Raw genomic sequence first — 26,605 nt, 5'->3', positions numbered from 1 at the left:
CACGGCCGGCAGAAGAAGAAAGGCATAGCGAGGTGCGGTGAATTCCAGTAATTAATCCCAGATTACATCCTGTGCCTCTCCATCAGGCGAGTTAGCTACAGTGTGCGGAGAGGCTGACTAGTTTGTGAGAAATACAATAATGCAAAGCCAATAGGGGCACACTTGAGTAGTCCTGAGTTACAAGGAGGTTTGCAAGTAATTGCATTGGAAGTAATGATCTGTTAGAGAGCCTCTGTCCTAGAGTAAAGAGCCCCTTCATCCAGACGAAGAATAGTAGCAAACTCCAAAGGATCACAAGTACAGAGGATATAGAGCGCTTCTTGTTTTTAATTAAAATACAAACATTTCATTGAAAGTCAACTTTACTAATGATATCCCAGTTCTTATGTATGTCTATGAGTATAAATATACTCATGACAACGTGAACACACTCACTTGGGAGGGAACGCTAGTTACATGCTTATGACAGCTAGCTTGCTAAGGGTGTCTGCCTTGCATCGCTCTTGGCTAGTAATGCAGAACACATCTGCTAGTTGTGGACCTTTCCTTTGTAAGGTTAGATAATCTACTGATGGATAAAATCAACAGCTGTCGGCCATGTATAAGTGATAGAAGCAAGTATGTAGGGGATGTAGGGGGAGCAGCCATTTTTTTTAGTGACGAATATAAGACAGAAAACAAATAAATGCAAATGCAGCACAAGCTCAGGATGTGCACCATCAACTGAAAGCTCAACAGCATGCAAAATAGAAGACAAAATAGAGGACCTCCCTCACCCCCCACATCAAATTGGTCTTGTCCCACCTGACATTGGGCACCCAGCTGTTAATTAGCTAAACTATTCATTTGAGGAGGCAGTGAACACGTACAGATAAATGGTTTGGCTCACCTTTCTGCTTGTACTTGATCTTCTCCTGGTGCTGACCATGCAGCTTTGAGCCACTTTCGGAAACACCTTAATGATGCCGCAACAACACAAGTAACTGACACCCCATTAGTGCTGCTGATGATGAACAGCCACCCCGCCACACTGATGATCTCACCTTTAACCTTGTCATCGCGACAAAATGGCAATCGCTATGCGGGAAACACCGTGCAAACGGCACCCGCCCTTATTCTAAAGGATGGGGAGGTAAGTGTTTTGGATTTGCAGTGAAACAGTGATTTACATCTGCTTATAACCTCCGCATGGCACGTAGGAAGAAAATGTGGAGCCTTAGCTACAAGGAGAGAGATAAAAGCTTCCCTTCAACTTCCACGCCGTGTCCCCCGCATACTGAACAGAAGCCTCTTTATCCATCAACTGAGGGTTTTATTTTTTTTTTACTCTATCATCAATAAAACTTTGAAGCAATTTGTTGCCGCCCAAAAATGTTCACGCCACATTTTCATACTCTGCAGAGGTAGATTTGTTTGAAAAACTAACAGAGTGCCGGAGTGCTCTGGAATACTTATATTTAGTCTGACCTTTCCAGCTTGATTCCTTTTCTGTGGCCATCAACTCTTAATTATATAAATGAGCTATATTAGACATTAAAAGGACATTTCAGTTAAAAATGGTGATCCTTTGATGCTGAGTGGTTGATGTGCTCGGAAAAGCCACAACGCCCCCACCGAGAGGCCTCGAGAAGCTGCTTGCTTCAGATTAGGTCCACAGTCATTTCTCACTTGGGAGGGAAAAACTTTGTCTGTCTTGAAATAAACACGAATGGTTTGCAAACCTTTCAGGAAATTCTGAGTTTTGTAAAGAGAAAAGCCGGCATGTGTTTGCTGCGCGACTTCTCTATTCTGCCTTTTTTCCCCACTTCTTCCTGATATTTAATATGGAAAAGCATCAATAAGTCATCTTCAGAGCCCGGTGTCCCCCCCCAAGCGCCCACACCCCACCACCCTCTCTGAAGACAAGCCAAGAGCCCTTGAATTAAGTCAGTCATTTAGTCGTAACAAATTAATTAAAAGAATAATTAAATCATTAACACATTAAATATGGCAATTAGAAATCTTGTCCTACATGAGTGAATTTGAGTGAATTTAATGGAGGAAGCAAATGGAGCAATGGGGTGTGCCTAAACAAAATTTTTATTTAATGCTGCTTTTTTTCATAACAACAAGCACTTTGGGGTAACCCTTCACTAAATAAATAAATGGTCGGCTAATGCTGTCTCATAATGATATGAAAATAAAAATGGGGGAACTCACAGTTCTGTTCTTTGTCTGGAAGTAATACAGACACAGTAACAGCAATGTAAATGTAGAGCCTAAGTAGATGTAGATCATGTATATAGCTTTTATAATAACTGGGAACAGCTTGTCTGGCCTCGATAATGGCTGCTGCCCCTCCCTTTCTTGTTGCCTAGTAACTGCAGCATTGCCTTTAGGAGGCAGAATATGGGGAAGAAGGGGGTCAGGAGGGCATCAAGGAATAAAAAGGTTTTCCAACCAAACTATCCGGCAGCTTACGAAGCTCCGCAGGAAGGATGGCTCGGCCAGAGCAACATCCTCTGATAGCAAGCTAAGTTATGAGCAGTGTTGTGGAGCTTGTTAATTCCATGCTGTAATGCCCTCCATATATCCCCTGTCAACAGACATGATCTTTAAGTTCCCAACCTGCAGATGAGAGCACATATACTGCAACACTGCAATATACTGCCGGACAAATCCTATTAGAGAGACGCGAGTGATGGACTGAAGTTGAGATAATGAAGATAAAGCAGCTCAGTGATGCCTCGTTCTAGTACAGGCAGACTCAGAAGTTTTACTACACATGTTCCTTAATCATATATGAGCCTGACCTATCTCTGACAGCCAGGCTGTCCATGTGGACAAAACGGTACTCAGTCAGTGTGTTAACACAAATATTCAGTAGCACAGTCCTCAGCTCCTTCATTCATCTCTTCGCTCTCATTCCACTCTTATTTCTTTTTATTGATTTCTGTTTCTCAAATTAGTTCCAGAGCACTGTGGTACTGCCAAATGCATGTATTTCCTCCCCCCCCTCGCTTTTTGTTTTGTTTAATTTGCAAAATGCACAGTCAGTTAGCTAACACAGGCTGGACACACGAATATGAGCCTGATTTCTTTTTAAATTGATGTTGTCATTGTAGCTCACTGCCAAGTGGAACAGCATGCTAGAGCACAGAGAGGCTTCCCACTGTGTTCAAACCCACTGTAGAATTATAACACATAATCTTGTTCCCTTTTTTTAGGCAGGTTACGCAAATGGGACTTGTGTTAGTGAGCGAGGCCTGGTGCATGCACTCTCTATTACCAAGACAACTCACAAAAACGTACCTCTAGGAAAGCAGTCCTCATCAGTGATCAGAGGATTTACTTCTATAGCTGTGTAGCACGGACCATAACTACAGACTGTATATGAAAGATGGATGTAGCTATCATCAAAACTGCGAGTTTCTAGCAGTTTGTAGGCCCTTTTTATTGCTAATGTGGGGCCATTATTTACAAAATAAACATTACATTGTATTCACAAAGACTAATCTACTGACTGAGACAGTAAACTCATCAGGTTGTTTTTCCACAGACTTCCATGCAATCAGACTTCTTTGGTAACCAGAGGAGTCGCCCCCTTCTGGCTGTTAGAAAAGTGCACGTTCAATGCTTTTTGCTATTAGCTTCATATCGCACAACAACAAGCTACCTTCATCTTTTGTATATAATCTGTAAACTTACCAATACATGCAATACTGGCCATATGTGCGATACTGACAAAACTTTAGGTGTAGAGCCCCAGAAATTTATAACAGCAACTTGGGCTATATACGTTAATACAAGACACTTAAAAGATTGTAGTATTTAGTTATTTTGGTCAAGTTTTTAACCATTTGCAAAATATAATGTTTTTATTTTAAAAAAAATTCCAATAACATTTTTTTCATTTTCAATCTGGAGCCCTTGCATTATTACCTGAAGTCACAATTTCAGTCACTTCTTAAGCAGTCAGTCTTTCAGACAGACACTATCTGACGTCCTCCTTCCTCCCTCATGCCTGCCAGTAAGACTAGCACCATGCAGTATTTTGGACAGCTACACCTGCACCTGGATTTCAAAGACCAAAGATGTTTGTGAATAAGCATCTGGCTTTGGCTTTGTTCTCTCACTCTGGTGTGCGTGTGTGTGTGTGCTGAGGTCACAAGTTCACCAGAATATAGCTGTATACATAAACCACATAGCTATTCATTGAAAGTCATCTTCATGTAAATAAATTTTTTCCATTTCTGTCTAAAACTTTGATGAAAATTGATTAAATGAGTAACCCATTGTGACTTTATGCCATAGCCTCAATTGACAAAAAATTTCACTGGAGACATTAATTGGTTGTAGTGGCTCATTTAATTTTGCACATACAATATATTTACATATTTCCTCTGGTTTTCTTTTCTCTTGATGGAATGATATGTTCCAATGTCATAGAAATGCATCTAGGCTTCAGGTCAACTTGTAAGTACTTAAAAACCTGCATTCTTTCAAATAGCCCGCAGGGGGCGACTCTGGTTGATCAGAAAATGTGTTACTTCTAGTTTATGACGTCAGTGTACAGTTTCCTCGTAAGGTAGTCACCTCAATCTCTCAAATCTAGTCTTAGCTGATACGGCACTGTGTTCATTTTGAACGCTTTTGTGCCATTTCTGGTAAAATAGTTTGGAAAGCAGAGCATGCTTTAGGCGATCCACTCCATGTGCATGAAGCGTCCTTCTGTTTCTCAGTGAGATCCAACCCTTTCCTTCTCACATTTGTTTTCCATAACACTGCAACTGCACAAAATCTCATCTTGAAGTTTCAGAAAAGTCGTGCACAAACTATTTTAGACAGATTATGTATCTCTACTAATTTATGAGTATGTATGACATAGATTAGAGCAGAAGAGCAGAAGACAGACAAAATATGAAAAGATACAGGAGTGCTTACACCACAGAAGCAGAAAAATAAAGGTGGCAGCTTATGATTGCTAAAAATATAAGTGGACATCAAGTCCTCTGCTACTCTAGCAATAAAGTTGACTCTTTCAGACTGGTTCAACTTCCCCTGGGTCCAGCAATTGTCAGATAATGATCAACTGGCTTCAGAAGAAAGCCTAATGCAAATGACTCGACAACAGCTGTGTTAGGAAGTTTGCCATGGGAGTGCAAAAAAATACGTCCTCTGCTGAAAGTAGCAGGAAAGGAAAATCTCCCGACATAATCACATTGAAAAGAAAAGCGTCTCTGACAGGACATGCGCTGCCTTTCACAGGCATTATTCTAAGCGTGAGGTTTTATATTCTCTGAGACAAGCTCAACCTTGCATTATGATATGTAAAAAACTGTACGTGCACAAGGGAAGAGGAGCCAGATATAGTAGTAGTGGCTGCACGGGCTCCGGGAGTAGCATCCCGTCAACAACAAGGCAACATAAGCATAGAGCCCTAAGGGCACTCAGTACCATCAAAGGTCTATTTATGTATACATATCGGAGCAGAATGGGAATGATCTTGTCCATTGATCCCTCGCTGGTGGAAATATTTTTAGAAAGCCACTGATTATATCGGCCGGTATGTTCTGGGAAGCATTAACAGAAAAATGTAACTGTGTGCGAGTCTCCATGCTTTAGTGCAAATATACAACGAAATGTCTGCATATCAGCAGTATGGTGATAGAGCTCAGTACACAGAGCAGCATCGAGACCCCCAATGAATACTTATTTAATCCTACAAAACACAAGCGTACCTGTATAATTTGGGGGTTAAATCATCGCTAGTTTATGCGACTGGCAGTGCAGTGGTGCTCAGTGTTATCTCGTAACTGCTGTTTGTTTCAGCGATGGAGGCCCACTGGTTCTTTAGGAAATGTCACAACAGCAAGCCAGATCAAACAGCCAGCACATACCACATCCTTATTTCTTCACATTGCAAAGTCGGCACCAAAAATACACACAAACAGCAGGTTTAAACAATCATTCTGGTACATTCCCTGAACCAGTCACTGCATGCATACAAATGTGAATGCACAAAAAAAAAAACACCCTTCACTTTTTTCTAAACAACACAAATGGATGCTTTAAGGAATTGATCTCTCTGTGCAGTTAATCCATCGTTGCCTCTTTAATGAAACTATTGCAAATTAGCACTATGCCCAACATTAAATTGTGTAAATAATGGATTCAAAAGTAGATTCTACCAAAGAGGCGATGCTCTGCTTCTAATTGCACAGATTTATCTGATAGCATAGCGTGTGTTGTGTGTAATCTTTCTGGAAAATTGCTGGATGCCGATTTAGCAGATATCCTGGGAGATATGTGTTGCCGCGGCTAACTGTACTGCAGGCTAGTTCTGTACCTAAAATCAAAGTGGTTCACATTCAGCGGCTTTTAACACATCAAAGTGTATACTTTGAAGGAAAAGATAGTTCTTTTTTTATCACAGTGGCAGCTGGAACTCTTATACAGCCACTGGGCCAAGTGTTAAAAACAAAGAATAAATAGAAGCTATTTTGCACATTGCCCTGTGCACTGAAGTGCATGCAAAGTTATGCATGTTTAAGCAACAAACAATAATAAAAACAAGCACACAGCATAAACTTACTCTATCATATAAATATTGCAATCTTTTGTCCTGGCTTTAAACTATTTATGATGGCACGCGACAGCTCATGGTTTAATTATACCCCAATGACTAGAAGCCATTTATATGACAAAATACTATTAATATGCTTATTAAGGGCCAAAAGGATCAACTTAAATATTACCCCCTAAAACTAATGTATTCTGTATCTTTGTAGTCTATATGAATTTGGTAAGATTAACTCAGGACATTAGAAATTCAGCATTTCTGATTCATGCTCGTTGTTTACACTTTAGTATGTGACAAAGTGCAAGTCATCAGTATAGATGTAAGCACAGAAGATCCACCCACCTGCTATTCAAGCTATCTAGTTTGTGAGAAACTTCAAGAGAGAGTGGACTTATTTCAGACTGTGGATGAACTGAGGGAATGCATAAAATATATAAGGAATGAGGATTTTTTTTCAGTTGTGAATCATGCAAAGCAACTCAAGCAGAGTGGAAGAATAAAAATATGGAGCTGTAAAACAAGCTCGATAGGTCATGTTTTTATAAGGTATCGATGTAGGAGTACAGAAACCCCCCTTTCTTTTTTAACAGCCATCACTGACTGTATTCATACAGTATGTAGCTCAAGGAATAGAGCAGGTCATCTGCTAATTGGAAGGTTGGGATGTCTCATGCGTCTGATGTGTTCATCGAAGTATGAATGTGTATGAAGGTTAGATAGAAGCACTACGGTGTAGAAAAAAGTGCTTGTATGGCTGGATGAGAAGGATATGTGTTGCGTATATAGAAAGTGCTATTTATGACAAAATGTTACCTGTTGTCATATTAAAAGACTTATAGATTAATAGAAATAAAGAGGCAGTAAATTTAGCTAGTTGAAAGTCTGGAGCATCGGCCAGACCCAAGCAATGAGGTTCTTCCTTGGTTGGGTGATGGACTGCACCCTCAGCATGCTCCGCACACATATTGGTGCACGCCTACACAGAGACTCTGCAAAACCACCACACCACACTCAGCTATGACATGATTTAAGCACACATTCATGTTCTTACAAGACATCTTCTTAACAAAATATTTGTGAGTGTGAAAGAGTTCATCACAGTTTACCTGAAGGTCTGTCAGATCCCAATCCATTTGTGGTGATGAACCTTCCATGCATACACAGAGATGGGCATTCATGCCATCTCTGACTACAAGCCCAGCAGTTCCACACAGACAACCATGAATGTGTCCTTCCTCAATGAGCTAAATGACTTCTACGTCTGCCAAAACCCTACCCCCTGATGAATGCCATAACCTTACTCTTATCACCATAGATGTCCATAATGTATTGGACAGTAACAACACTCACAAAGCTGCTGGCCCTGATGACATTCCTGGATGTGTGTTTCAAGCATGTGCTGAGCAGCTTGCAGGGGTCTTCACAGACATCTTGAACCTGTCGCTTGCCCAGACAGTAGTACAAGTGTGCTTCAAGACCACTTCCATCATGCCAGTGCCGAAACACTCATCACCAACATGCCTGAACGTCTATCACCCTGTTGCACTCACACCCATAGTTATGAAGTGCTTTGAGCGACTGGTCCTGGCACACCTCAAAACATGCTTGCCCCCCAAACTGGATCATCACCAATTTGCCTATCGAAGCAATAGTACAGAGGATGCTTTATCCACAGCGCTTCACTGTGTACTCTCACACCTGGACAACAAGAATACTTATGCAAGAATGCTGTTTTTTGACTTCAGCTGAGCATTCAATACAGTTATTCCCTCCAAGCTGATCACCAAACTTGTGGAGCTTGGAATCAACCATCTGTAACTGGATCATGGACTTTCTGACCAACAGACCCCAGCATGTTAGGTCAGGCCATAACTGCTCTACCACCATCACACTCAACACTGGCACTCCACAGAGTTGTGTGCTGAGCCTGCTGCCCTACTCTCTTTTCACCCATGACTGCAGACCTAGGTATGGATCCAACCCCATCATCAAGTTTGCGGATGACACCACGGTGATTGGTCTCATCAGTGACAACAATGAATCTGACTACAGGGAAGAGGTAAAGCACCTAGCTATGTGGTGTGCTGGCAATAACCTCTTCCTGAATACCAGCAAAACCAAAGAGCTCATTGTGGATTTCAGGAGAGAGAAGAGAGACATCCATACCCCCACCTACATAAATGGCACAGCTGTTGAACGGTCTCCAGCTTCAGGTTCTTGGGGACCCACATCTCTGAGAATCTGTCCTGGTCAAGTAATATCTCCAGTCTGGTCAAGAAGGTCCATCAGCGCCTCTTTTTCTTGAGTACACTGAAGAAGAACCACCTGTCTACTGACATACTGGGTAACTTCTACCGCTGTGCGATAGAAAGCATCCTGACAAACTGTGTCACGGTCTGGTATGGGAATTGCTCTGTTTCTGACCTCAAGGCACTGCAGCGGGTGGTGAAAACTGCCCACCGCATCACAGGGATTCCACTTCCTGCCATTGAGGATGTCCACAAGAAGAGATGTCTACGCCAATCACGCATCATTCTCAGGGACTCCTCTCATCCTGCCAATAAACTCCAGCTCCTTCCCTCCGGAAGACTCTACAGGACCCCACTGACTAAAACCAGCAGGTTTAGGAACAGCTTCTTCCCCACAGCTGTCACCCTACTGAACTCAGTCCCCCGATGAACCTTTCCATGCACATTCACTTGATCTTTCTACACTCTTCCTTCCCCCTTGCCCTCCCAATCACCGTGATTATTACTGTCATTCATTCTCCACACATTCACCATATGCTCACATTGGTTACCCTTATAGTTTTAGGACACTGACATAGCATAGTCTCTGTTATAGTGCGTACACTATTCACTATTATAGTCTGTTCAGAGCCCTACGCTCCACTACTGTAAATGTATTCAAAGCAGTATGTAAATCTGTTTAGCACACACCGGCACATCTCTATATATTAGGGGTGCAACAACACTTGTATCAATATTGAACCGTTTGATACAGTGCTTTCGGTTTGGTACGCACATGTATCGAACAATACAAATTTTTTTTATTTATTTTATCAACTTTTCTTCTGCCGATGCTGTCTGTGTTGAGCGCTCTGTCGAGTGCAGATCCACTGAGCGCAGCGCAAGCTAGCAAGACAGAAGCTAAGCTCGTTGCAGCATGGCAACTGCCTCAACGCTACCCGAAACTGAACCTTGAACCTGAATGTTAGATAGAAGCACTACAAACCTTGGGTAAAGTGTCCAAAAGTTGATTCTGTTCATCTGGACGTAGCGTTTTGTGGGAGAAATGTTTTGTCACTCATCCAAGTGACTTCTTCATTCTCAGCTGACTGCAGGTTTTCCCAATCTTATAAACAGTACACTGCATAATGACTGAAACCAGCCCAGTGAAGGAACAATGGGCTGGGAGGCCTGAAGAAGTCACTTGGATGAGTGACAAAACGTTTCTCCCACAAAACGCTACGTCCAGATGAACAGAATCAACTTTTGGAGATTTACTTACCTGGATGATTGAGCATGCATCAAGACCTTAGGTAAAGTGCTTGTGTGAATGGGTATAATTGGGTGAATGCATGAGTTGTATAAAGCGCTTTGAGTGCTCAGTGAGAGTAGAAAAGCGCTATATAAGAACCAGTCTATTTACCATTTATATTGTTCATAGTACATCTGTATATCTGCCCGTCTGTATAGCAATATAGAACATCTGTATGCTATACAGATCATCTGTATATCTGTGCATATATATACAGCAATACAGCTGTACATTTGTCTGTAGTTCATCTGTATATTTGGTCTCTCTGTACATAATCTGTTCATAACTATTAGACCATGATTCTACCCTTTTCTGTAGATATCAGTATATCTGTGCATTTGCCCGTAGTACATCTGTATATTTGCTCTCTACTTAACTTATCTGTATATAATCTGCTCTTATTGCACTTACTGCTCTTGCCCTTCTGATTAGATGCAAATTGTATTTCGTTACCCTGTGTTTATACATGTGTAATAACAATAAAGTTGAATCTAAACCTAATGCGATCACACTTGCGGATCACACACACACACTTGTTTTCATGTCTTAGTGAGGACATCTAATTGACATAATTCTTTCACTAGCTCCTTACCTTGACCCTAACCATCAAAAATGAATGCCTAACCCTAACCCTCAGCCTAAACCTAATCATAACCTAACTGTAACCCTGATACTTAAACCACAAATGCCTTCAAACTCGTGAGGACAGGCATTTTGTCCCCATAAGTGACTGTTGGTCCTCACAAGTATAGTAGCATTCTAATTTGTGGTCCTCACAAAGATATCTTAACATGGTACACACACACACACACACACACACACACACACACACACAGAGTTGTGTTTTTATTAAGCGTATAACTTTTAGGAAGGATCATGTCAGAGGAAGTCTGGCGACCTGATTCATGGCCAGATATTCATTGGTATCACTTTAGTAGACAGCTATGGGTTTGACTCCCTCGCCATACAATCCACACATAGACACACATGCACGCACATACACAGACAGACAGACAGACACACACACACACACACACACTCATGCATATATAGCCAAGTGGTGCACAGTGTACATCTCTGAGCAGACCATCAGTGGTTGTAAAACAGTAGAGTCGTAATGTCCCCCCCCCCCAGCCTTGGGGGCTTATTAGGAGGCATAAAAGCTGCATGCTACCTTCATTCATATTCTCCATAAACACCCTGCCACATCGCACCTATTTATTTATTTATTTACTTACTGCCTTCCAACTCTGGTCAGTCAGAAAATATAAGCCTCTGCGCCACTGTTTTGTGCTGCATGATTGATTTGCAAAATAGGCCTGTACTGGAAATGTACCTGAATAAGGCTAGGATTTGCCTCTGTGTGTAAGTGCAAATTGCAGTGTCAGATCTCCGCGTGGATGTTATTTGTCAGCCGTAAACTCAGCATGGCGGCAATTTTTATTCCTCTCTTTACACCGATGTCTGTATAATCTGCAAAAATAGGAGCTGTCGTTGATTATAGTCGAGGAGAGAGAAAGGAGCGGGCAAATTGACATTTCCAACTCGGAAATTCGAGTGAATAAAAAAAAGCGCTGCGTGTCTCAAATAGTTTTCAGATATGAGAATAGAATTATTCATTTCCCCTACAGTGTGCAAAAGTTCAGTGCGGCAGAAATGTGCTGCAGCTCAAGTGCAGACAATTACAGGGGCCAGTGTGCTGTTGTTGGAATCTGATTCTGAGCGAGTATTATCTAGGTTTGAAAACAGGGCCAGGCCACTGAGATCACACCTCTTATCTCCTCTGCGTGTACGGTGTGGCAATATTGAAGACAATCTAAATCACTGCTACTGCCTCTTTCCCAACTGTCGGCTCACTGTAGAACTAGGTCGCTTGCATTACATGACAGGCAAGACGGGAGGCAGAGAAAGTTAGCGTGTGTATGTGGGTGTGTTTATAATGTGAGTGAGATCCTGGGAAAGAAATGGGAAAAGAAAGTGAAGTGGAAAAATGTAAGACATGAAAAATAGAGACGTGGGGTAAAAGGGGGGAAAAAAGAAGAAGAAGAAAAAGAGGAGGAAGCGCTAGAGAGGATGTTAGTCTATTGTGAAAAGAATGAGCTATACTGAAGCTACATGTCATTTGATTGCCCCTCCCCATTACTGCCATCCTCCTGCTGTCTCCCCGCTCATCCACACAGCACGGGAACATCTGGCTTTAAAGGAGACCAATAAAAGAGCCACTGGGAGGCGAGGAGTGAGCAAGAGAAAAGGTGTGGGAGAATGTGTGAAGGATAGAAAGATAGATAGCTGGCAGAGAGATAGCGGTACACAGGCAGTGGAAAGACAGTGAGGCTGGAGTGCTCGGGGGCTGTCATAACTGCAGAACCTGCCCCTTCAAATGACATTCTTCACCAAATCATATTTCACACGTGGCTACAAAAGCCACACCACATTTAGAACACTCCATCCCCTCCAGGAATGGCAACGGCATTCTGGGCTCTGATTCTCCTTCCCACCCAAGAAAATGGCCACTTACTAACCATGTGTCTACTTTTACAGCATGTAATAAAATAAATAGTACCAGCGCTGGCATGAAATAGTACTTCCACCTTACTACATGTGCATGTACGTAACAGTGAAAGAAAAGGTTTTAAAGTTAAAACAGTCTCTGGAATTCAAATCTTGTATTTAGTTACATCACGTACTTAGTTACAACAAGTGGAATTTATCAAATGTATAATAGCTGTATGTAAAATGAACAATTCCTTATTAAAGTTTATTTAAAAGGAGACCTATCGTGCTCACTTCCAGCTACATACTTTTTATTCTTGAAGCCTACAAGGCGAGATTTGCATTAGCTACAGTTCAAAATAACCAGCGTTTATCTTATATCGGCCCTTGGTGAAGGCTCCTCACTCCCCCTACTCTCTGGAACAAGCTGTTTTTGCCCACAAGTCCTCCTCTATTTAAGCTACCATTCTTCCAATTGGCTGCTCTTTAAAAACACTTTGAACCCAGTGTTGGACAGAAGACCTCTACAGGCTAGACATCACACTTGTTGAGATCCTTGGAGCCATTGTCAGACCCTACACTGGTGCAGTGGGTCCTGGGTTCCTCTTGGTGCACAACAATGCCTGGACTTGTGTGGTGAGAGGATGCAGGCTGTTCCCAGAGGATGAGGAATTGATACTATTGGCTGACCTCAACCATTGACTCACCTCACTTAAATCAAATGGAACACCTCTGGGACATTATGTTTCAGTCCATCTGGCGCGGCATGGTTGCACCTCAGACTGTCCAGGAGCTCAGTGATGCCCTGGTCCAGATCTGGGAGGAGTTCTCCCAGGACACCATCCATCGCTCACTAGGAGCATGCTCAGACATTATCAGCTAGGCATGTGGGGGTGGGGGTGATATAAACTACTGAGTACCATTTTTAGTTGCTGCAGTGAAATTTCTCCAAAATGGACTAGCCTACCGCATCATTATTTCATTTTGATTTTAAGTGTCTCTTTGATTTCAGCCCTCTGTAGGTTGATCATTTTCATTTCCATTAAATGATGTGGGGTCTTTTCATTCCTATCACATTACCCACTCTATATCAGTACAAATATCCAGCATGATTTTTTTGAGATCTGATGTGTTTAATAAATGTTCTTTAATCTTTTTGTGCAGTGTATATGTCTGTGTCAGAAAATAACAATAATGAAAATACAGATCCACTTTAACAACAATGATTTCTTTAATGTGTCTGGTACTTGCTGTATCATTGGTTTTGGTCTTTTTTCCTTTATGACATGACTGCACTATCCTCATTTTCCTTCTCAGACCAACTGTGTGCAAGACCAAAATCCCTCGTTAAAAACACGGAGCTGCAGATACTGACTGGGCTCTGGAGCTGACAGAATGACAGGTAGCCCATTCTGACACATACCTGTCAAGCAGGTGGAGTGTTGTGCTTAAGTCGGAGTGTGATCACAGTCATTTGAAATGCTGAGCAGGTTTAAAAGAGGTCCTTAGGCAAACCAGGCACACTGTCAAGAATTTAAACCGTTCAAAAATCACCAATTCAAAACCTTTTCCAAGAAAACCACCACCAGACAAAATGTATCATGATCAGCTTTGAAACAACATCTTTAAAATAGTCAGCATCCATGAAATGCACTAAGTGTGGGCCATGTAGTCAACCCCCCCCCAGTTGCATCATGTGCCTGGAAATCCTTGAAATCCAACAGGCAGGAAGCAACAGATTCGATTTGCATTGGTACTCAGCGCTTCAACAATCCCCGCTCCCAAAGTAGGTCAACACGAATCGGCGCCACAGAAAATAATAACAAAAGGTGAGCCCTTGCTCTCTCAGGGGTGAATGCTCCGTTTTCGTGCGTCTTAGACGCTCCCACTGCGAGATGTGCCACATCAGCATTCTCCAAATCTGTAGGCATTATAGTGGGGCATATTAAGGCACAATATTGCATTCAGCATGCGAAGGCGCTCTGCAGCCATTGTAAAATTTTAACAAGACAATAGCGGATACACACACACACACTGTAAATATGCAGAGTTTTGTTAGGAGGCACTGAGGCTGAAATTGTAATGATGTTAGTGTGTGACGAGGGCTCCTGCGAAGACTGAGTGCGCCGCTATAGCCTCATCCTTTTTCATCAGTGTGTTTCCCAACCCGAAAAGTGAGTTGGGAAACACACTCTATTCCTTTTGGGGGTGTGTAGTAAGTCAGGGCACTGTATATCACCTCAGCACAGGCACGGCATCCTCACGCACGCACAAACACCCACGATCGCACTACAGCATGTCCTCGCTTAGTCCCAGATTCACAAAGAAACACAGCGTGCCCTTCCTCTCTGCTCCGAGCCTCACACATCCGCACACGTGCCCTCTGTCAGTATTTGAACTGTACATGCAATGTCCAGAGACCAGGCTTCATGCACAGTTAATGTCTCTGCTGTCCAGATGATTAACGTTAGCCAATTCACATTCCCAAGCGTTGCCCAAATTCCACTCTCCTCCCGCCTCATCTCCTGTGCTGAGCTCACTCCTGGGCTTCAGGTAAAAATAGCGACGCTAGCCTGTTTCTCTCTGCCATCACACCCTGTGCTTGTGCCTCCGCTGGGATATCAGACCTGGGAAAATTTGATTTTTTAAGGAGAAAGGCTTACAGATGTCATAAAATTCATTGCACTACAGAACTTTGGATTTTAGGAGTGAAGATAAAATTAATAATAGTAGCAGCCCCATTTTTGTAAGTTTTAACACAGAGACGTGCCTTGGGCTACTCTGCAGCATATTGTTCTCTTTGCAAAATGATAGCGAGTTTGCTGAAGAGATAATCAGGATAGCAAATCATGTGAAGAGGAATCAGGTTATATTTGTTAAAGCACCGGTGATGGAAAAATCATAAAAACACAGTGACAGCCACAGTGTGCATTAGGACCATGAGAAAGACAACATCAGACGGTAAGTTTCTAGCAGTGTGGTTGGGGGTAAATACACTGCTACTTAAACAGCACTTTCACTTTAATTAAGTGGTCGAAGCTCTTTTTCCAAGCGCCATTCACCCAATCACACGCGCATTTATACAGTGCTTACAGTTCTATTCTTTGCCTGAGGGCTTTATCTGACATTCACGCACACACTTACATGAATCATAGGGGCCAACTCGGGGTTCAGCATCTTGCCCAAGGATATGCCAACATGCAGATCGGAGGAGCTGGCGATCAAGCCGCCGATCTTCCGATTGGTAGACGACCTGTTCTATCTCCTGAGTCACAGCCACCCCTTAAGCCATCCAGTCAGTCCAAGCTGACAAATTAGGTAAGTGCTGTCCAAACTTCCTGTCTTCAGTATAAACTTCCCCCCTTTGTGCTGCTGTTCTTACTCTGCAGCTCGGCAAGAAACATTCACGGAAACACAAAGGAGAGACGTTTGTTCCAAAAATGTTACCTCAGAAGGATCCTCTCTTCATATGACAAATTCAGACTGTTAAAGCTGTCAAGGTTCCCGTTTGTTTTATTTCATAGATGTCCCTACTTGTACTTCTTAGTACTTGTCTTTTACTTATTCTTGTCTTTTTGTCTGGAGTATTTCTTCAGTACATCTAGGAATCTTTCAGCAGCCGCATGTGTCAAACTCCACATGGAGTTTGTGTTGTCTGGGTGTGAGAGTGTGTGGGGAAAAACTGAATCAGGCCAGAGTCTTTTCTCACTCTCAGCCTTTCCACCCTACTCTCCTTATACACTTTCACTCTGTTTATGTGAAGAATCCATCGCATTAAATGACGCTGGAATCACTCATTTGCCTGCTTTCCTGGCTGATCAGCTGCTTGTCTGTCCTTTACATCACTTCTACTTTACCATGCTGTAAAATGCTGACACCATTGCTCTAGTCCAATCATATTCGCGCCTGCCTTCTTCGAACCAATCATCCTCCACTTGGCGTGGTTTAAATCTCACTGCTCTTGTATCATTCTCCCTTTCAGACTCTCATTCATGCAATCTACCTCCACCCCATCTGTGCCTCACCCGAGTCACACATAGCTCCATCTTCATCTTCACCACCACCAACACCTGGACTAATCTCCTGATCTAATGCCTATGATCACTGGGATTTTGTTCTGTTGTGATGGTTCATCATCTAATCACCAAAATAGCCTAATTGAATTCTTAATTGTTCAGTTATTCCAATTGATCTGTCCCTAGTGAAGTGCTGCTGAGTGTTGGAAAGGAAGGAGGAGCAGGGGTAAAGGTGGGTTGCAGAGTGGCTTGCAGATGTGTGCCAACTGTGAGCAGAATAAAGCTACTTAAATAGACGAACTCATATGAGGTTTGCCAAATGAAAGGTAGGAGTGTGGAGAAGGGTATCACCTAAGTCATCAGCTGAACTCCCGGGATTGTGGCCAAGCTTAACTTTGAGGTGTGCCTCAAAAGTTAAAAACAGTCCCTGTGATTTTGCCTACTGATGCATGTGGAATAAGCAATGCCGGAACAACAACAAGCCAATCACAGTAGTGACCTGAAAGTCGCACTGAGCCGCAAAAGTTTGGTTTCTGTCACATTCTCACCGGGATCTGCAGTACAAACACGCGGAATGGATAAAGGGAGCTTTAACTTAGCACTGAAACTTCTAATATTTGATATGTTATACGAGTATTCAAAGCGTCCGCTTATTAACATGTTAGCCCTAAGCGCACGAAGCTGTGATGGATATCAAAGATTTTTCTTTTCGGTTTGTTTTGGAGTCTTTCTACCCCACTTGTCACAGATCACTTAATACAACTTAAAGTAAATCTGTCAGAATTTCCTTTTGACAAGTGATGCAAAACAGCTTTGGGAAGCCTCCCAGAATTCTTGGTTGCCATGTCAGTGATAGGAGTGGATGTGAAGTTGTTGCCTGTGGCCAGAATGCACACATTATGAGTGAGTGGAAGCTTTCCAGCATGGCATATTTCTTTATGTAATGCAATAGGATCTGCTGAAGGCATTGACATAATCCCAAAACTGAGCCATCCAGACAGCATGCCAACAACATTGCAGACAAGGTATCTAAAATTGGAGTTTTCTACCACTAAACTAGCAAAGAAAGAAGAACTAATTGTTGTGTAAAAGTTCTTGGTAGAGGAAGACAGTGTTTGCTGAGGGAAGTGGCTTCACAATGTGATAAATACCCTTTTAATTGGAAATAGTTGTAGTTTGGCCCAATGGCTCCAAGCTTTATCTCACTGTACTGGTATAAAGACAATATTAAAAAAATCTGTTTACTAAATAGGGCTAAAGCCAGGCTGTCATGTGAGCCTCATGCTTCGTGTTACCTTTCTTCCTGCTTCAGATTTGCAGAGGGAAAGTATCACAATGCAAGCGCATGCTGGTGTTCATATTTAACACGGCCTAAGTTTCACATAACAAGGTCAGCGTGCATAAGGTCCTGTGAGCCAAAAACTCGTTTGTTTGGTTCGAGGTGTTTTTCTACCCCTGCCTCTGTTTGATGAAGAACAATGGAAATATGAAATAAAAACAAAACAAGAATCGCTCGCTCAGCTCAGCTCTGGGGTAATGTGTGACATAATGCATAGCATGCCTCTGGATATTTGCAAGTTAAACATAAAATTACGAAGGGAAAGCTTTATTTAAAAGCCGATTATTAACTTCTCCTCCTTCCCCAGAATTAGACTGCGTGTCCTATCAGCTGCGCTGTTTGCATGTGGGCATGTTGCCACTCTCCCAATCAACATTGATTGAGTCCAGGTGCAAGTTTGTCCTTCCAAGTGAATCGATAACAAATCGCCCGCCAAATTTGTTCATGCTTGCAAAAAAAAAACAACTCTTGAATTACAGTATGCTGTGCGGGTTTTTTTTTTTATTATATGGAAATGGTGTCAAATACACATTGCAGACACGGTGGGCTGACATCACATGCAGTGTGCGGCACACTTCCTGTGTCCTGTGTTGTCCTTCAGCGGTGCGTGTTAGATCCTTCTGTCCTTGTATCATGTGTCAGAATTCAATACACTGTGTCTGGCTGCAGGGGTGTCACCCAGAAAGATTCCTGCATGTTGCATGTTCCTGATGGTTTGCTGCAAAACCCTCAACTGAGTGCACTGAATTCTTCTTAAAAAGTACTTTTCAGAAGAAGCATGTGGCTCAAACTTCTTGAGATTATCAAACATTAAAAGCATTCCTTACACACTTACAAGACAAATTGCTAACCATAATAATTTTGACTATGCATTGCGAGTACTGACACATATATTATATGCATAGACAGCTCCTATAGTTCTAGTCAGTGTAATACAATTGGTTGCCATCTAACGCGATGAAGAGGCTTGTCACATTTAAAAATAAGCAGTCATGAACTGTGAAGACTTCCCACAAACTTCCCTTTGTCCTACAACTTATTGCCCTGTCTCTCTTTAACAAGAAGCAGGCGTGCTTGAATGGAAGAATGGCTCTGTCCTTCACACTGTCTGATTTGCTTAGGAAAGGCGCTCACGTCTAATACTAATCTGAACAACAGCAGTGGAAATCTTGGCTCGGTTTCAGAGGCTAGATTGGGCCTGGCCCAATGACCTTCTCTGAGAGAACATGGAAAGTTTGCCGGCTCAATATGTCACAGGCAGCACGAGCTTAGAAAGAGAACAAGAGTGATTAAATGGGTTGGATCCACGGCTGGCTTTAGTATATGTCGGGAAAAGTGCAGCTCTGGTTGTACTATGAGATTATCTGAAGCCGCATCAAAGTGAAATTCTCTCATTGCTAACGCGTGCAACTTTGCAAAGGAGAGAACCGAAGGAAGAAAAAAAGTTATTATATCAATCATTCCAAAAATATTTCAATCCTTGATTCAAAGGGGAAAGTTCAGTTCACTGCGTATGAGTATATGATACGTCAGCAGGACTCAATAAGGCTCTCTGTTTAGTTTGGAGACGCACAATAATTTGCCTTCAAGGCATCCCACTGGATAAGAGCACATCCTATCCACTGAGAATCAGTGCCTCACTGACATAAACAACTGATAATTCAGAAATTGGACGTTTCTTAAAGCATAATTATAGCAACTGAAGTAAGTTTAAAGCAAATTAGCCTCACAGGAAGTTGAAACAAAGTGTTAAAACGGGGTTAATTGAATTGTAAGCCTTGTCACAGAAGATTACCAAGTCCGAGAAACACCACTTTAATTGCGTTATTACCATGTGGATTAAGGCATGGGGTATTTTTGCCCAGTAATTATAGCTTGAATGTCTGTGCATTTTAATGCACTTTAGTCAGGATGATTTGAGCTGAAATTTTTGACAGTCCAAATGCAGAGAAAAAAAACCTGCGAATGTATCTGTAATGCTCTGGGATAACACTGGCATTTCTGTTGTAATTGTGCCCATAAAATAAGGATTAAAAGGATATGTGATGATAACGGGTAATTAATTTGACAAGACGTGACCTTGATTTGGTGCTATTTATGTATCAGAGGGGAGAATCTGTAAAGCCAAAATCAAAGAGACTTTTTATTTTTTATTTTTCAGGTTGTACGGAAAACGGTTCTTGAACATTTCATGCTAATTTAATTTAAAATCCTTATCCATTTCTCAGCAGCTACCGGATACACCACAAAGTTCAGACTGTTAGGGCTGGTCAGTCCACCATGGAAATTTTATATGGACCCATGTGGGCTAGCGGATAAAGGCCCGTGACTTTTTTCTTTCTTTCTTTCTTTCTTTAAAGTGTAATTTCTTTGTTGATGTATTTGGCACATTTAGAGGAATTTTAGTCGTCCCGCAGACATTTTCTTGCCTGTCTATTTATTCATTGGTCAAATGTATCAACAAATTCTGAGTAAATTGTTATAGACTTTGGTTCATATATTCATGATGAGTCCTACTGAGTGACTTCATTTATGATTTAATGCCAAAGGTGGGCAGATCAATCCAAATATGGATGGTATCAATACAAATGTAGGTATCGGTACTGGATCAATACTATCGATGGGGTCGATACTTTTTTATCCCCTAAGGTCAGGATGTAGGCCACTGAATTGTCTTGCTTTTTTTTTTTTTTGCTCACCACTTTCTACATTTGGTCTATTGGTTAAACCCCAAAAAACAACATCCGAGCGGCTGTGGGGATCATTGTTCGAGGTCACCATGGGACAGATGTGTCCAGACGCTGGAATTTGATCATGGCTCTCCAATTAAGCAGCAGGCATCCCCACTTTCTCCTACTTCTCACATTCGTGATTTCAACAGCCAAGGAAAGCCAGGACGGTTAAAGAATGTCATTAGCCTAATGGACGGGAGCACAGAATGGCAGGAATGAATGATTGCATTACGGTGCCATTTGCTGCAGACTGTACATTGACGTAAATAGTGCAAACAAACAATAACTGTCCATGTGCCCATTCTACTGTATTGTGATGTCTTGCTTGTGTGATACATGGGTTCAAGCTGGGGTCTGAGAGAGAGGGAGAGATGCTCTTATGGGCCCTTGGGACAGTGTGCGCAGGCTCGGTGGGGGCTAAGTAGATCGGAACTGGATTTAGACACAACTGCCCCGATCCGCAAGGACCACTCTGCGAAAAATACAAGGAGCAGATAAGCGAGAAGGAGAGGGACAGCGGAAAGAGTATGTACAGGCAGGGAGAGAGCACTCAGCTTTTCTCTCTTTTCGAGCCATCTTGTCAAGAATGCTTGAATGGAGCCATTATGAAACCCAGATCCAACTAGTATGGGACAGTTTAAATAACAAGAATATGAAGTACATGGCTAGCCTTACACTTTCTGAAGCAGTGGTTCCCATAAGGGGTTTAAATCCCATGAGTGGGTTTTCTTTTTCTGGAATTTTCCATATTCTTTTCCACCATTTGCTCTGATGTGCGAGAAGAAAAATGTCCTTAAAAATCTCAGAAATCTGGCATTGCTTTATTTAGAGGATAAAAACATTTCATACTCACGGATCTAGAGAATGCAGTATGTATACGAAAGCTAGAGTCACATCGTAACTCAGGTCTTTGATGCTATTTTTATTGGCAGTGTTTAGCAGACTGTAAATGACCTATTTGTATGAAGGAAACAAACATATTTGATTTGTCACTATTTTGAATGAAGTCATTAAGAAGTGAAGTCATGGAAATTACACTAATTGTTATTGATGCTATTCCATGATTGCCAAATAATTACTGATGATATGCTGCTCACATCGTCACATTTACATGCTGCTCTCTATATCAACTCGTTAATGGCGGCGCTGTGATGCCGGGCCCGATCGGGATCCGCTCTCACCAGCTGCACACTTGGGAGTCTGAGGGCGAGGTGGATGGAGCGTCTGCAGGGTGCCGTCACAGCTTTGACCCGGAGAGCGCCAATCGCGGCCTTGTCACGTTGAGTCAGTCGCGCCTCGTCTCTTTTCTTTCTTTTTTGGTCAGGTAATGTGAAACAAAAGCTGGGCTTTCTGCATCCTAACGCCTCTCTGTCAGCTGGCCATCCCTGCGGCTACCGTGAAGATTCATCTTTCTGGCAGAGAGTTGCAAGCTCCAGGCTTCTTAAAGGCCTGCCATGGCCCGGAGCCACGTAAAGCAGGTAAACACTAGCCGCGTCAAGCAACCAACCAACAGGAGCAAGTTGGTAAATGATCAAAAAGGCCGAATTACCAAGTGACCTCCTTGCGGGCCTGATTCCTGTATGAATTCTCACACATCATTACAGGCGTTAAAACACTGGGATCTTTTAGGTTTCCCTTTTTTTTGTTTTTCTAATTAATACGCCACGTCTTGGGCACACTCGAGGTAATTAACATTGTTTTTTGCCAGCAACACACAGCAGATGGTGATTGAAAATAGAGGGATGAGTCGCTCAATCAACCACCATTTGTCTGTAGCCATTAATTATCTAGCGAAGAATACATTCAGTCCCCAAAGTTGATAGTTTGGGGAGGGGGGGAAGAAGAATATTGTCCTTCTGTTCCTCATTACTCTTTAACAGCAAAAACTGCTGAAACTAGAATGCCGGATAGGGAGATTGCGACTTTAATAGCACTGTCATTATCTTCTCCCATAAGGTGCCATATGATGGAAGGCTTGTAGGAGAAAAGAGGGAAAAAAATGGCGCTAACAAAAGAAGCGTTTCAATAATCGAAAGCCAGGCAACATCTTGCGGTTCATTCTGTTTAGATTCATCAAAGGCCACTTTCAGAAATGATAGGAACCAAATGCACAGTTTTATTCGAGACGATGGGTCCGCAAACCGCCGCGGGAAATGTTTATTTTCTCAACAATCAAATCGGTGCCAGCAGGGTCACATGACTCCTGCAACAGAACACCACCGGGCCATGTGACTTAACCGATCATCCCCGAGCTTGTACATGCAGTCTGATTGGAATAACAGCCTCTCGCCCGCAGCTATTGTGGTTATGATATCATAATGTTCCAAAACCCTGCTTCTTCTTCTTCTTCTTCCAGTTCTGGCAAAAATCTTCTTGATCTTGTTTCGCTTAGGCACCGACTGCCGCCTGGCAACAGATTAATGCTACAAGCTTAAGAAATCTCCTAAAAATGAAAGGGCACAGGGAGAAGGAGGGACCGAGAATGAGAGCGAGAGGGGCACTGACAGAGTTTGGGGGACTGAGCAAAGAGAAACCTTGAAGGGACACTAGAGGCAAGAGCCCAGCGACACAGCATTGCACCCTGGCATCACTTCTTTGATGTTATTTTGTCATTGCCAACAGCTCCCTAATCCCATGTCTTTGGCACACTTTAATCTTGTTGTTATTCTCTCTGCCAGCCTTTTAGTCAGAGATAATCAGTTTCAGCTAACTTTAATTATTGTGATAGAATCTGTGATGATTCAATGTCACTTGTCTATTCATAGAGAAGGGAAATTGGTAGTCTTGTGCTAGGCCGAGACTCCCCCCCCCCCCCTTTTTTTTTTTTAAAGGGGCTCTTTATAGTAAATTAGCAGTAGTACCGCTCATGTTCCACCCCACAGGCTTTAATTAACTAGTCTCAGGTAGTCTGATCTTATTATCAAAGACTGCTTTTTCCCACACGCAGCCTTGCTTACAAGATATTAAGACGTTCACCAAAGAGCTGCCAAAATTGCGCAGTTTATTTCTTTTTGTTTTCAGTTGCTTTGCCACCAGAACCATTTAAACATTCCCATCACATTGCTGGAAACAAAGGGTGTATACAGCAAGTGCCATTTTCAGGATTTTCAACAGCAACAGCCGCAGCTAGATGCCAAATAAAATACAAGCTGCACAACTCAGCGGCAGCATCTCAGTGTTTGTCCCACAGAGAGCCCAGCCCCATCAAACCCCATTATCTCCAAGGCTACCACTTACCTCCAACTGGAGTAGAGATAGCTGCTTATCTACTGGTTAATAATAATAAAAAAGACATATAACAGATAAAAAAAGAAGAAGAAGAAGAAGCCATCCTATCATGACAGGGAGCAGAGATTTCCAGGGACAGTTTCATTCTGTGGAAAGGGCAAGCAGAAGGAGACCTCCCGCTGTAACGCGGCAGCCAAGCCGAAATGAAAGCCAGCCACTCTCTTCTCCGGGGCTCAACAGCGGCCTTAATAAAAAACACAATCAGACCCCCAACCTTACAGTTTAATGCACATTCTTCCCATATTTCCCTTTGTGCCAGCAGAAAAGAAAAGGAGACGGTGGAAGCTCCTGGTGCGATTCCATCTCCCAGGCTAGAGGGTGTGCGTTAGTGTGTGTGAGTGTGTGTGTTAAAGAAAAAGACAGGATTGTTATAGTCATAATGAAGCCTCATTGAATATCAAGCACACCATCAACTCACTATAGCTCTCCATCGTGTTAATGAAATTGTTCCCCCTAACTTTTTAATTAACTTGCACGCTCGTGGTGTGGAGTCAAGTTGTGGACACAGACAAAAAGAAGACTGCCGCCTCCTCTCCCAGGTGATGTGAATTTCAAAGAGGGGAAGCTGCTCTGCATTAAGCCGACTTTCTTTATTAGGAGACAGATGTGCTGAGGACGGACTTGTGTCACTTCTCCCGCGTCAGTCAGCTCAGTGATACAGAAGCACGGCCGGGAGGAAAGGGGGTGGGGGGGAGGATGATAAATATGTTGCGAATTCACATTTGCGGCGTGAATTGTTTTCATAACTTTTAAATCTCCCGTTAAAAAGAAAGAGAAAAAAAAATCAAGGATGTCTCCTTGATAGTAATCAGAGGGAGAGGAAATCATAATCATTCCTCAGCGCTGAGTGAAAACGGTACAACGGCGCTTGATGAAGGGACATTCATCACAAGGAAAGGAAGATAATAGGCAAGGCGCCGAAAGGAGAGAAAGTTCTTTTGGTTGGGTTTTGTTTTTTTCAAACACATTTCCCTTTATTGGCATGGTGAGGCTGATGAGAATTGCACATAAAAAATAAAATTCACAAGAAAGTCGTACAATAGGTAGAACCACAAAGGCATTGGTAAGGACTTGGCAGAAGGCAACGTGGATAGGACACAAACAGGTAACAACCCACAGCGACCCCTTGGCCCTCCCCTCCCTCCCCCCACAAACACACACACACACACACACACACTCACACACACCGACATACACACACACGCATACATTTTCCAATAAACATATTGTCCTTCCAAAAAAAAAACAAGAAAAAAGAAAACATGATTACCCAACAAACGTTTAAGCAGTGGCAATGTCGTCCATATTATTAAAAAGTCCGCCACAGTTGAAATTTGAACCATAAGGTGTTATAATATATTGCTACTCTAGGCAATTTACAAAGCATTTTTTTTCTTTATTATTACAATGATTAAAGCCACATCTATCAAATGGGACACGACACCATTACCCAAACGCTATACAGACAGCAAAAAAGTAAAACAATGTCTTAAAAAACACAGGTAAAGGGATTTTTTTTCTTTCTTTCTTTTATTTTTTTGGAGGGAAATCCATCCCTAAACCAATTTTTGCCTCTTTGCATCACAAAAATTAGCTGTTTCTTGTCTCCACAATCAAACTCGATGAAAGGAAGCTTGTGATCAGCAAAGCTTTTATACAAAAGTTTTTTTTTTTCCTTCCTGTGATGGAAGCTGGTTCTCTCATTACTTGGCTCGCGCTCGAAACGGGATATTAATTGAACCACAAGGTTACCTTTTATGTCATGTCGACGGCGCTGTGATATCTGGACTGTGTGTGTGTGTGAGTGGGGAGGAGGGGTGCAGCATGCGATACATTGTTGAGTAGATTTTTTTTCTTCTTCTTCTACTAGGCTTTATAGAGCGTCATTTAAAATCTGCCAAGTTAAGAGCTGAGAGGCAGTTATCCAAAGTGGTGTATACACCGCACCGGCGTGTCGTCCTGTAATAGCCATGCACTAACACAACAAACACGTTCAACTCGACACATTTTAAACACACGGGGTTGGGGTTAAGAGCCGGTCACATGTGCACTGATGTCACAAAGCAACGCGTGCATTACGACATACACAGACTCAGTTACGTATTAAAGGGAAGAGCGGGTGGGCGACGACATATTCAAGTGTTTTACCGCGCAAGGTCACGCCACGGTGACGAGATGCCGAGATGCTGGGGGGAATGGAGTCATCCTAACTACCAGCGACTGGGTAATGGGTCAAGTCCAAAAATCACACAACAATAGGAGCTAAAATACAACTCTGAAAAATAATTTATTGCTTTTTATATAGTTTTTTTTCCTTTCATTTATATTATTATCATTAATCATCCTGTCATTATTGTGAATAATATTAGTAGTATATGTATATATATACATACATATGCATATATATATATATATGTGTATATATATATATATATATATATATATATATATATATATATATATATTGTACATCAAATACAAGATCTTTTAAAAAATTCAGGAAAAGGAAATTGTAAACTTTTGTTTGGCATTCACATAATCAAGCGTGAGTGGAGCGATGACGGCGTGTGTGTGTGTGTGTGTGTGTGTGCACGTGTGTGTGTTCACAACGGCACAACAAAATTCCTGCAAAATC

This window comes from Aulonocara stuartgranti (assembly GCF_965226115.1).
Source record: "Aulonocara stuartgranti genome assembly, chromosome: 3".
Lineage (NCBI taxonomy): Eukaryota > Metazoa > Chordata > Actinopteri > Cichliformes > Cichlidae > Aulonocara > Aulonocara stuartgranti.
This window is presented reverse-complemented; position numbering follows the sequence as displayed.